This window comes from Silene latifolia, chromosome 8, assembly GCF_048544455.1.
Source record: "Silene latifolia isolate original U9 population chromosome 8, ASM4854445v1, whole genome shotgun sequence".
Classification (NCBI taxonomy): domain Eukaryota; kingdom Viridiplantae; phylum Streptophyta; class Magnoliopsida; order Caryophyllales; family Caryophyllaceae; genus Silene; species Silene latifolia.
Genome location: NC_133533.1, coordinates 79,825,794 through 79,840,085, shown reverse-complemented (window position 1 = coordinate 79,840,085; position 14,292 = coordinate 79,825,794). Strand labels below are relative to the sequence as shown.

At 43.2% G+C, this 14,292-nt stretch overlaps 1 long non-coding RNA gene across 1 annotated transcript; it reads right to left on the bottom strand.

Moving 5' to 3' along the window:
- Nucleotides 1–9,576: 9,576 nt before the first annotated feature.
- LOC141594434 (uncharacterized) lies at nt 9,577–9,999 on the bottom strand. Its single transcript, XR_012522199.1, has 3 exons — nt 9,922–9,999; nt 9,744–9,836; nt 9,577–9,655 (listed from the first exon to the last, which is right to left on the bottom strand). It is a non-coding gene; the product is annotated as an uncharacterized LOC141594434 (long non-coding RNA).
- Between the last annotated feature and the right edge of the window lie 4,293 nt (nt 10,000–14,292).

Below are 14,292 nucleotides of genomic sequence, written 5' to 3'. Positions count from 1 at the left end.
CCCCCTAAAGGTGGAGTGCTACAATTTTCCGATGACGAGTCTAAAGATGAGAATCCTGTCCTAGGAACAACTGCAGCTGAGAAGAGACTCCAATACCTAGAGGAGCAATTGATGTACCTTAAGGGGGATGACATTTATAGGGAGAACAATCGCAAGTATGAAGCCGTCAATTCCAAATCGCCCACTAACTTTAGCATGACGGATATCCCTAAGTTTAAAGGACATGAGAACCCTTTGAACCACATCCGCGCCTTCAAGGACTACATGTCTATCAAAGGCATCGAACCCGAGATGTTCTTAAGGATCTTTCCTTCATCTCTTGACACCATCCCAAAGCAATGGTTCTACACTTTAGATCACAAAAAGGTCGCTACTTGGGAAGACGCCGCGATCGAGTTCTCGAAACAATACGCGGATAATGCCGAGATCCAAGTCAACATGCGCACTCTAGAGGTTCTTACCCAAAATGACAAAGAAGGATTCACCGACTTTCTAAGTAGGTGGAGGAAGACTAGTACCCAACTAGTTGAACGCCCGGATGAGGCTACTCTTGTGGAAAAGTTCGTGGATAATCTCAAACCCATATATGCCAACCATCTGAGATATCAAAACATCAAGACCTTCAAGGACTTAACTGTACTAGGGACACGAATTGAAGACGACATCCGTAAAGGACTCTTGTCCAAAACGGTAGGTCGAGGATACCAAGGGTCCACAAGTCGTTCATATGGCTCTACTAGCAAGACCGACGAAGTCAACCTTCTCGAGCCATCTAAGAAGACTAGCCCACCAAGGAAGTTCACGAACCTTGGGGACACATACTCCAACGCTCTAAAAAGGCTAATGAAGCAAGGTAAACTCCAACCCATTGGGCCTACTCCCGAACCCGAAAGAAAGTCCAAGTTCTGGGATGAAAACTCCTACTGTGAATACCATAGGGGCAAAGGGCACGACACAGAAAAATGCTACAAGTTGAAACACGTGCTTCAGGATATGATTGAAGACGGTCGACTTCCAATTCCACCAGGAGGTAAACCCAACAACACTCAGAATCCTCTTGGAGTTCTAGTGATTAAAAGTGACGAATCTACCTTAGATTGCTCACATCTCATTTCTCCCACCGAAAATGAAATTCATGCAATTGAGAAAGAAAGACTCTACTCTACCATCTCCCCTACCATTTCCGACTTCATCGCATGGGCAAGGAGTGTAGATAGACAAGTGTGGGAACTAGAAAACATGGTAACGACCTTACGCGATCCCAAGGCAACGCCTAAAGAACGCGTACCATTGACCTTCTCTCAAAATGCCACTATGCAAGAAGTAGTCGCCGTGGTCGACAAGCTAGTCGATCAAATCATACAACTAGAAAGTGACATCATGAGGATGAAGGAACTAGCTGCAGTTAATGGGGTTTGGGCCGATGACGACGAGGACGAGTATCTCATCGAAAACTCCTTAGTCAAAGAAATAGTCCAAAATGGCGAAGACCAAGATGTGGATCACCTAACTCGCTCGGGTCGTCCATACCAAAGCACCACTCAAAACGGTCCAACCAATGTCATCACACCAAATGACAACGAAGACGACCCCACTGATCATTTGCTCAAGCAATTACAAAAAACCAAGGCTGATCTTTCAGTCTGGCAACTAGTGGCAAGCTCATTTCCGCATCGCCAAGCTTTACTGCAAGCTTTGGCCAAATTGAATGTAGCACATAACTCTACTCCCGAAGATGTAGTCAACTTGGTCTTCCAAGAACCACCGAGGCTAAGTAATCCTATTACTTTCTCAGATGAAGACTTGCCACCTTTTGGCGCTAGTCACAACCTTGCTCTATACATCACTGTCATCTGTCTAAAGAAGAATGTGCCAATGACTTTGGTAGATGATGGCTCCGCGGTCAACGTCATACCACTCAAAACGGCATATAAACTAGGCATGAAAGAGTCGGATTGGACTCCCACCAATCAAGGTGTACGCGCATATGACAGTACGCGACGAAAAGTGGTTGGACTTGCTAGCCTAACCATAGCCACGGGACCAATCGAGCGAAAAGTCAACTTCCAAATAGTAGACATCGAAGCTTCATTCAACATACTTCTGGGAAGGCCTTAGATTCATGCTTCCAAAGCGGTAACATCCACCCTTCACCAAAAGATCAAGATCCCACTCAATGGTAAAACTGTGACGATCACTTCGTCTCCTATCAAAGCAATAATTGAGAAGCAATCAAACAATCAAGTCCTTGCAGATCCCATATACGAACTTGGGGGCTTCCAAAGTGTAAATCTCATAGAAAGTGAGTTGGCACCCTTGTACTATAATCCCTACTCCAACTTGGTGGTCAACCACATACTCAAAAATCAGGGATACTTCCCTGGAATGCCTTTGAACCCGATTCGGAAGAACACCTTCGCGCCATACAAGAAAGGAAACTCGACAAGGATACCACTTGGGTTAGGATACAAACCCACAGCTGAAGAAGTTCTCGAAATGCTTGCCCAAGTCCAAAATCGCAAGTATGTAGGAGTCCAAATGAGGCCATATCTCCCCACCTTAAATGGATACTTCGTTCAAGAAGGAAGTTCAGAACTCTTTCACGGGTTTCCCGAACCTTGGCATTATCTTGAGAATAAGTTAGCCGGAATCGAGATCTTTCACGATTGCTACTTCATCCCTCCCGAAACGGTTCCTACCGTCAAAACCCGTCAAGCACCCTGCTTCGACGAACAAGCCGTTAGCCTATTATTTGGAGAGGACCGATTCATTAGGGCCGCGCAGGATGAGATCATTACTATGATACTTCAGGACGATCGCTTCAACCCCACCGCGTTGATCACAGAAATCGACACAAAGCAGCAGAAAGGATGGAGGAAATCCATCAAATGGACCAACAACCAAGGAAGACTCTTCAAGCTCACTACTGGAGAAGGAGAGATGTTCAAAGGAGAACCAGAAGACGACGAGTTCGAGTCGGAGTCGGAGTCGGAGTCGGAGTCTAGAGAAGTCATTAGAGAGTCTACTCCTGTTGTCATCCCCACTCCCTTCGTTCATCCTAGCCTAGCATCGAGTAGTCACGGTAGTTCGGGGAATGCCCCAACTACTGTTCCTTTGCCGCCACTGACCATGGATCAGTTGGCTTCTTTGTTTCAACTTTACTCAAATCTTAATATGAATAAATCAGGTTCTGCTTACTCTTTGCGTTATCTTGAGTGCAATTCTGTTTATGATGATACTGAGGATGACCAAAACCCAGACTTGACCGAAATACCTCCCTACGTAGCCAAAGAAATACTACAGGAAGGGGAAGGGGGACCAGTAATTGAGGACACTGAACCCATCAATGTAGGAACTGAATTAGAACCCAAAGAACTTAGGATAGGGACTACCTTGAGCTCTACCGAACGGGCCGACCTCATAGACCTCCTAAATGAATTCAAAGACGTCTTCGCTTGGTCCTACAAAGACATGCCAGGGATCGACATGGATATTGCCGAACATAGAATTCCGATTAAGCCAGGTTTCAAACCTGTGAAACAGAAGTTCCGACGAATGAGAACAGAGTGGGCTCTAAAGATTAAGGAAGAAGTTGACAAACAATTCAAAGCCGGGTTCATCAAAGTTTCCGAGTATTCTGACTGGGTAGCTAACATAGTACCCGTACCCAAAAAGGATGGGAGAATCCGAGTTCGTGTTGACGTTAGGGATTCGAACAAAGCGAGTCCAAAAGATGACTTCCCTCTGCCTCACATCGACATATTAGTGGACAATACTGCAGACCACGCATTACTATCCTTCATGGATGGATATGCGGGTTACAACCAAATCAAAATGGCCATGGAAGACATGCATAAGACCGCATTCGTCACCCAATGGGGAACCTATTGCTATACAGTAATGCCGTTCGGATTGATCAACGCCGGAGCTACATACCAACGCACCGCAACTACACTCCTACATGACATGATGCACAAAGAAGTTGAGGTATATGTAGATGACATGATCGTCAAATCCAAGGAGAGAGAGGGACATATTGCGAACCTTCGCAAGTTCTTCGCAAGGCTACGGAAGTACAACATGAGACTCAATCCTCAGAAATGCACATTTGGGGTAACGTCTGGCAAACTCCTAGGATACGTCGTTAGCCAACGAGGTATAGAAATAGATCCTTCCAAAATCAAAGCTCGATTGAAATGCCACAACCTCAAACAGAAAAGAAGTCGAGGATTCCCGGGAAAAGTTCAATACATAAGTCGATTCATATCGAAACTTACGATGATTTGCGAGCCTATCTTCAAGAAACTCAAGAAAACAGACCACACCATGTGGGATGATGATTGTCAAAAGGCGTTCGAACGAATCAAGGAGATATTGGCTAAACCACCAGTGCTCATGCCACCACAACAAGATCAACCTCTTGGTTTGTATCTCACGGTAACCGAAACCGCCATGGGTGCCATGCTAGCTCAAACCGTAGGAAGTGAAGAAAGAGCTATTTACTATCTAAGTAAGAAGTTCTTGGAATACGAGTGCAAATACTCACAACTCGAAAAGACATGCCTCGCTCTTGTGTGGGCGACAAAGAAGCTACGTCACTACATGCTTAGCTACTCCGTCAAGATATTCTCCAAAATGGATCCAGTCAAATACCTCTTCGAGAAACCTGTCCTCAACGGACGCCTGGCAAGATGGACCATGATGCTCTCGGAATTCGACCTCAAATACGTACCACTGAAAGTAATAAAGGGTCGCGCCGTCGCCGAATTCTTCGCAGAAAATCCCATCAACGACGCACAAACCATAGATACTTGGTCATTTCCCGACGAGGATATACTTCAAACAGATGTAGACTCCTGGGACCTATACTTTGATGGAGCATCAAACCTAAGAGGATTTGGGATAGGAGTGTTGCTCATTTCTCTTGAAGGTGAGCGTACACCGATTGCTGTCAAACTCGACTTCGAGGTGACAAACAACGCCGCAGAGTATGAGGCTTGTCTAATTGGACTACAAGCGGCAGTAAGCTTAGGCATCAAAAACCTCCGAGTGCATGGAGATTCGTCACTAACCATCAACCAAGTTACGGGATCCTGGAAAATCCGAAGCGAAAGCCTCGCACCCGATCAAGCTAGGATTGACCAAGTCGCTCAATTCTTTGATCACGTAACCTACTTACACCTACCTCGAGAAGAAAATCAATTTGCAGACGCTCTTGCGAAACTTGCATCTTTGATAAACATGCCAGATTACATGATGGAAATGCCTTTGTGTATCGAACGACGGTCGGAGCCGGCTTATGTCCATCAAATTACCGATAAAGAAGAAATCGCACAGGAACCATGGTTCCAAGCAATCCTGAACTTCAAGCTTAATGGTACCTATCCACCAGATATGGACAAGAGGGGACAACGAGCTATACGCCTATTGTCTTCACAATACGTTCTCATGCAAGGAGAATTATACAAAAGAACACCTCTTGGTGTAGTCCTACGTTGCCTTGATCATTCACAGGCACGAAAGGTGATGGAAGAAGTCCACGACGGAGAATGCGGTCCTCATATGAGTGGACCTATGATGGCAAAGAAAATCACACGTCTAGGGTACTATTGGACCACAATGGAATCCGATTGCATCAAATATGTGAGACATTGCCACAATTGCCAAATCTTCGGGAATGTACAACATGTCCCTCCTTCGTTGCTCTATACGATGACATCTCCTTGGCCATTCTCCGCATGGGGAATTGACATAATTGGGAAAATAACCCCAGCCGAACAGAGGTCACTGTTTCATCCTAGTAGCAATTGACTACTTCACAAAGTGGGTAGAAGCGGCTTCCTACACCGCTCTTACGGCAAAAAATGTAGCCAAATTCATACAAAATAACATCATCTGCCGATATGGTTGCCCGCATGAGATCATTAGCGATAATGGGTCCCACTTCCAAGCCGAAACCGAACAATTGCTAGCCAAGTACAAGATCAAGCATCATCACTCATCGCCCTATAGACCACAAACTAACGGCGCGGTAGAAGCGGCTAACAAAAATGTCGTCACAATCCTCAAGAAAATGACTGACAATTATAGAGATTGGCCAAGCAAAATACCCTTCGCTTTGTGGGGGTATCGAACATCCGTCAGGACGCCCACTGGGGCTACTCCTTTCTATTTGACTTACGGCATGGAAGCCGTACAACCAGTCGAGCTAGAAATACCATCCTTGCGTATTCTACTAGAGAGTCAAATCCTAGAGGCCGATTGGAAGAAAGATAGATACGAAGAACTCATCCTCCTGGATGAACGTAGGCTTCGTGCCTTACATAATGTCCAAACATATCAAGCACGTATCAAACGAGCTTTCAACAAAAGGGTTAGGCCAAGAAACATCAAAGAAGGAGATTTAGTTCTCAAATCGGTCGAGCTTTTTACCCGTCGACCCAAGGGGAAAATTCAAACCTAATCAGGGCCGGACCATATCTAGTCAAATCAATACTCCCAGGGGGTGCGGTTAGAATCACAGACCTAGACGGGAATGAGTTCTCAAACCCCACAAATCTCGACCAACTGAAACGATACTATGCCTAGAATAGGAACAAAAACGCGCCTCGCGTAAACCTACGTGTCGCTCTTGTGGCACTAAATAAACGGCCCCTGGCCCATTTGAATGTCACTATGCTCTGGCATCTTGGCAAACTTGTCATCCTCATATCATCAAACAAACTAAATTCGCACCTCCAGAGTAAGCAAAGGCTCATGCTTATTTTCTATGTTCATTACAAGCTCTTGCTTCGAACAATTATTCTTTTACATTTACTCGAACTACGCGCAAGGGTTTGATTTCGCTTTTTTAAGTGAATACGTAGGCAATCCTTCACGGGATTCAACCCACCATTATATTTAAAATGTAAATAGAAGGACATTTGCATTGCATTTGAAATTCGACAAGAATAATTAAAGAAAATCACAACGGTTTCATAACCACTTAACCTTTTTTATTTCATTCAATTTCTAATAATAATAATACGGCAAATAATAAAATAGACTAGGCTAGGATTCTAAAAATCCCTCCTTTCTTATTACAACAATAATAATAATAATCAAATAATAAATAAGACTTGGGCTATTCCTCCATCTTTCCCTTGCCCTTGTCGTTCTTGTCATATTTCTTGTCACGACCTCGAGCCGGGCGCTCTTGCACCACTTCAGACCTAATCACCAACGGTCTTTCTCGAGGCCCGACTCTTCCATTCTTGCCAACCACCATCTCTCGACAGAGTAGTCTTCGATTTCTTCGAAGGATGAATGACTTGGAACCCGGCTTCTTCTTCTCCTTCGATCGATGCTTCTCCTTCTCTTTCTCTCCCTCACGCACCTTGTAGTCAACGGGCTCGCGCTTCCTCGCCTCTTTCGCGCTCTTCCGAAGTTGCGGCCTTCCTCCACCTCAGATAAGAGTCCAACACCCACAAGGCATTGGAGGAGAAGTTCAAGAACCACATGTTTCTTTGGGCCCACTTCATAGCCCACTCTCTTCGGCTCTCGTAGTAAGCGCCATAGCATCTCGGAACGGTGTCAAGCCTAGGGATCGTCTGCTTCAACCCGACTTGCCTCATCAACCTTTCCGGAAAGATGCATACCATGAACTCCAATCCCAGAATGCGCACGGACCTAGTAGGATCCAAAGAAGACACTCCAAAGGATGACTTGAGGTGCCACCACGGAACGACCCACCCGATCGGCGGGCCATCATCATTCTTCACTTGTTCTTCCAATAATCGCAGACCGGGTGAAGTCCACCATGTACTGGCCGTGTCCTCATCGAAATCATACGGGCATGATAGAAAATCGCATGAACCGGGGGCTCGAGCAATCGGAGCCGTTCCATAAGCCAAACCTACCAAAAAACAGGTATTAGACACCCAAAAAAAAAAAAAAAAAAAAAAAAAAAAAAAAAAAAAAAAAAAAAAAAAAAAAAGAAAGAAAGAAGGGTGTATTTTACCTGTAGGATAACGGGACTCCCCAAAAATGGAAGTTCGCGGTTGGATTTCCTGTTGTCCAAACCCAAGATAATCTCCCTAAGCATAGACAAGTGGGCTCTGCGCACTCCATTTGCTCAATAAGACCCAATAGATGGGGATCACCTCTCAAATCTTCATCAACATGTCCCTGAAAGACATAAACATGAAGCAAACAGAAGCCAAATGCTCTCCTCCTAGCAACATAAGAGACAGTAGGGTCGGCCCTGTTGATGAATCGATCTATAAAATCTAGCATCCTCACGCCCTTCGGAGTAACGAGACGATCTACCTCAAGTCTAGTAAGTCCAAGCAAATCTCTAAACTTGCTCTTATACCCTTGAGCAGTAGAAGGGATGGCAGGTAAATGTTCGGGGTCCCACCCGCCAATAGCAGCAATTTCCTCCGGAAAAGGACAAATATCACCTCCTGGGAACGCAAAAACATGATAATTTGGGTCCCAATAATCAAGGCAAGCATCCAAGAACGGTTTTACAACCTTAATGAGTTTCAAACTCAACAAAGACCCAAGGTTATAAGCACCCATGTCATGCTTCTCAATGTTCGAAAACTCATTAGTCCATTCCTTCAAGCGAATCTCTAAGGTATTCATGATGATAATTTTCTCTTGAAAATTTATTGGGAGTTTTATGTGTGAATCGACGAAGAAGAGACGGAAGAATTATATGATTTAAAGCTACGTCGATGCTTCTATTTATACTAATTGCTGTTTCCAAAAATCCGTCAGAACCGACACGCTGGGAACAAAGCGCGCACTGCTGCGCCTCTTCAAAGGGACGCAGCTCATGCTGCGCCTCTTCCCCAGCCTCACTTCTGTGATTTCCGCGTTTGGATCGTCTTTCCTAATTCTATAAACGAATAATTTCCTATTCCTACGGGATTTTATTTTGGTACATCCGAGAAATTCACCATGCTTCAGGTTTCCTTAATCCGCAGACGCACATTTCGAGGCGACATCAACATTTTCCGCCATTTTTCTCACACTTTTATATTTAGTTTTCATTTTAATTCTTTTTTATTTCAACATTTACTTAGTCATTTCATTTTCTTAATTTCTATTTTTTTCCCATTTTTCTAACTTATAGATTTCTCTTTTTCTTTTTTTTTCGGGGGTAACCCTCCCTACCGTCCGGTCATTTATGACAAATTTTTTTGCATTTTCACGTCCTTTCGAGTCTCATTTTGCACTAATTAAAGGCCTTATGTGTATAAAATGTATGTGTTACGTGATTTTCTATGTAAATTTCGGCAGCATGACGGCGTAAACCGTTGTCTACCAAACCTGTCCAAGAACTAACCTGCGGGTACAAGCAACACAACCCAGCAGCAAAAGGCACTCAGGCCGTCGTATATACAACAAAAAAGGCAAATATACAAGCAAACTGGGGGCTTCGCCCCAAACAAGTCCAAATGTAAACTGGGGGCTTGCGCCCCAAACAAATCCAAAAATGTCCAAAATCAAGCCTACAAAACCACGCAGACTACTGCTGGGCACCCTCCAGCTCGGCAACCCTCGCCATAAGAGCGGCAATCTCGGCGTCCCGAAACTCGAGTTCCCTCGACAAACGAGCCGTCTCCTCCCGAGACTGGGTCAACTCTCGCTCCAGCTCACGATCGGCCTGTGGACAACAAGAATTGGCTCATGTCAATCAAATTCAAACAAAACTGAAAAACCAAAGATCAAGGAAAAACAAATGAGGTTCATACCTGACGACCTCGACCGCCGACGAGTGCCTCGATGGCCGTAGCTCGTAGCCGGTTGGCCACCCTCCATAGTGCCACAAACCGAGATGGCGCGACCTGCATTTCAAAAGAATTCTCAGTAAACCGAACAAGTTCAATCAAATGTGTTCTTACACGAAAGGTATATAAGCCGGAGGCTCACCCTCCGAATCAGATGCTGCCAGTCATCTAAGCCAGCATCCGTCACAGCCACGTCAAAGTCACGCAGCTCGGAGATCGTTGTCCTCCCAGTCGCGTCAGTGTACTCAAGGGTCTCGGGGTACACTGGGGGCTCGATGCCCGCCGCCTCAACCTCCTGCAAAGACAAATGGCTCTCGTTAATCGACGATCTTTCGTAGTGAGCTTCAAGAGTCTTCTAGGGGATAGGTATGGTCTCTTCTTATGGCTCCTATGCCATAAGAAGATTCAAACCTTAGCTCCTATGCACCTTCGAAAGCATCTCGAGAAGAAGTCTCAGGTATGGTCTCTTCTTATGGCTGGCGAGCCTCCTTACGTAGTCTAATGGACTTTAAACGACCCTCCCCGATAGTCGACAGACTCTAAAATGTTCCCGACGATAGGTCCTTGGCTCAGACCCCTTGAGCCGCCTCGCGTCGCCATAGTCGTCAGGTTGTAATCTTCGATTGACCTGATGGCTATACTTTGACTTTCGCCTTGTCCAAGCCTCAGTCAAAGTGGGGGCTCAGAGACACCTCGTTTCTGCACCCCTCGCAAACCACCCGGTGATGATTGGGCCGCATGTTTGATTCGCGGAACGATTTGTGACAGTTCGTAAGATTATCGTCAAGTGATTGCTCAAATATAATGTCAACCTCTTAGTTGTCATCTACGTCCCGATACGGTCGTTTTGGCAGTAATTAGAGTACATTCGGAGTTCGGGTCAAAAACCGTCTCCATTTTCTGATAACTGTTAAATCCCGAGTCAGAATGTTCTGGAATGTTCCGGATATTTCTATTCCATATTTCTCAAATTTTATCTTTTGGCAAATAATATCCCGTAATATTTACATAAGATATTAAAGATAATCGAATTAATTCCGTCCTACCATAACTTAAACACGGAAATCTTTCTTAAACAGAGGAAACCTCCGGGAAACGACGCAAGTCTTTGCGCTCTTCCAAGAGACGCAGAGGCTGCCGCGCCTCTTCCCAAGCCCTTCTTTGCATGATTTACGTATCTTTTTTATATCTTTCCGAGATTCACTTCCAAAGAGTCTCCGAAACCCTATTCCTTCACGTGATTAGTATAAATAGGAGCTTTCGTTCCTCATATTTCTCACGCGAGTGTCCGCCCTTCTCTTCTCCCTTTGCATTCTAGACTTCGTTCTTACTAATTGGCGCCTACGTGCTTGAACATTCGACCACGTAAGCTCGGATCTTTCCGGGTACCAGCCTCTCCGTTGCATGACCGACCAATTTGACCACTACACTCAATCAATCTAATTAATCAACTTGTTAAATCGTTTTCCTCTTTCGAGGGCACTCTTTCCTTGCATTCGCGTCGAGCGTTCACTAATCGATCTTCTTAGTTCATCTCGTTCCGTCAACATGTAAGTCTGAGGGTGTATTAATTTCTCTTTTATTTATTGTATTTTATTTTATTGTATAACAATTGTAAGGTTTATGTCGAAAGTACCTCATTAAAACCGATTTCTAAAACCGTCTTTAAAACCTTTTTTTGCGGATTTCCGTGACAGACGGACGTCGAGAAAAGACGCAGAACCGCTGCGCCTCTTCGAAGGAGCGCGCCTCTGCTGCGCCTCTTCGTAAGGCTGCCGCAGCCTCGCTTCTTTTCTTCTTCCTCCGTCCTCTGTAATTCGTATCAAATTTATTTCTTTCGTTTTGTTCGTCTGTTAATTCTTCATCATGATAGTTTAATAATTCATATGTATATTAACCATCATCATTAACATGTTTTAATCGTCATAAATCCGACTCAAATCCCAAGTAATCAATATTTGCGGGTTTCTCGTCATTAAATTCAATTCGAGTTTTAGAAATTCAATTCGTTCATGTTGAGTTTCTGGGATTCATTGTTGATATATTTTCACCTGTTTAGTCATTAATCCGTCGTCAATTCATCATGTTTAGTTAATAATTCGTTTGTTTAGTTAGTTTAATTAATCATTCATTAACATCGACCCTTCACATAATTAATCCATCTTAAATCCGTCTCATCCATGTTTTACTGTTTTATGATCCCATTCATATGTAAATAATCTGCTAATAACTTTCATCCGAGTAATATCATAAATCAATCCATTAATTTACCAATTAACATTAACGGTTTGCAGTTCCGGCTTCACAGCCAGAACTCACCCTTGGAACAGACGCAGCAACTGCTGCGCCTCTTCCAAAGGGCGCAGTGCCTGCTGCGCCTGTTCCAGGTTGAGTTCTGTCTCTGAACTCCTTTTCTGCCTTGGCTTAGTTATTTAGTCTACGTATTAATCAACTAATATTCGTATTATCACCTTCTGACCTGTCGTGTTTTATTCCTTTATTTCTTTTTCCCAAATCATCTGTTTTAAAGGTATTTTTCGACATAAATCGCCTATTCCAATGTAATTAATGTAATTTTCATTATTGCAATTCATAGTTATTACTAATTAACATAATTATTTGAGACCGGGGTTAAACCTGGGTCTCTAAATAAAGTAGCTAATAATCTTTGTTTTGGCTGGTCTTTTATTACTAATTTGAGTTCTCATTCTGGTGGAAGAATTTGGGTTCTGTGGAAGGCTAATAAACTGCATCTTGATGTGCTTGAGATGGATGCTCAGTTTATTCATCTTAAAGTGACTGAGATGCTTACTGATAAGGTCTTTTATGTTACTTATGTGTATGGTTTTAACAAAATTGAACAAAGAGTTCCTCTCTGGAATGATTTAAACAGACTGAACATGACTGCTCCTTGGATAGTTTTGGGAGATTTCAACTGTGTGATGTATTCTAATGAGAGGATTGGGGGTATTGTTAGAGATTCTGAAATGGCTCCTTTTTATCATACTGCCCAGAATTGTGATTTGCAGGATATTAAAGCTATTGGGGCTTTTTATACTTGGACTAATAAGCAGCCTAGTAGTACTAGAGTCTTTAGTAGAATTGATAGAGTGCTCATCAATGATGCTTGGTTTGCTTTGAACCCTGATTATTATGCTCATTATCTGCCTGAAGGGGAGTTTGATCATTGTCCTTGCATTATTGAGTGTGGAAAAGTCAGAATCCTTAAGAAGAAGCCATTCAAGTTTTTAAATATGTGGTGTCATGTTAAGGAGTTTAAGGAGATTGTGCAGCAGAGGTGGGGTGATGTCATTGATGGGACTCCTATGTTCCAACTTGTGAAGCATTTAAAAGATCTTAAGCCTGTATTGAAGAAGTTGAATAAATGTCTTTTCTCTGATGTTGAGACTAATGCTGATTTTGCCTATCATCTGCTCCTGGATTGTCAAGAGAAACTTCATAAGGATCCTACTAATTGTATTCTTATGGATATTGAGGCCCAGACTAGGGAGAGTTACATGATGTTGAAAAAAGCTAAGGAAAATTTTTTGAAGCAGAAAGCTAAGTGTGCTTGGGTGAAGGATGGTGATGCCAACACTGCTATGTTCCATCAGGCCATTAAGCAGAGACAGTATCAGAACAAGGTTTTTAAAATTGAAAATATTCAGGGAGAGGTGTGTAATGAACCAGAGGCTATCCTTAATGCTTTTGTTAATTACTACATATCTTTACTAGGGACTAATGCTGATACTAATGGGTTCTATAAGAGGATAGTGACTAAAGGGAAACAGATCTCTGAGAATGAGTGGGATGCTATGTGCAGTATACCTTCAGCAAATGATATTAAAAATGCTCTTTTTGCTATTCCTGATGACAAAAGCCCTGGCCCTGATGGTTTTACTAGCTGCTTCTTTAAACAGAGCTGGGATATTGTTAAAAGTAAGATGGTTCATGCTATCCAAGATTTTTTCCAGAATGGCCATCTATTGAGACAAATTAATGCTACTAATTTGGTGTTAATTCCTAAGGTGGATCAACCTGTGAATGTAACTCAATTTAGACCAATTGCTTGTTGTAATTTGGTCTATAAGATTATTTCCAAGCTACTTTGTGCTCGTATTTCTGGTTGCCTCACTCAGATCATCAATCCTGCACAATCTGCTTTTATTCAAGGTAGGAGTATTCTAGGTAATATTCTTATCAGCCAAGATTTGGTGAGGCTCTATACCAGGAAGAGTGTTTCTCCTCGTTGTATGATGAAGATTGATCTCAAGAAGGCCTATGATTCTATTGAGTGGGTTTTTATTGAACAAATGTTGAAGAGTCTTAATTTCCCTCCTAAGATCATTGCCTTAATCATGGAATATATTACTACCCCTACTTATTCCATTGTGCTTAATGGTCAACCTCATGGATATTTCAAAGGTAAACGAGGTCTAAGGCAAGGGGATCCTATCTCCCCCTTGCTTTTTACTTTGTGCATGGAATATTTAAGTAGGTTACTTGATGAGGT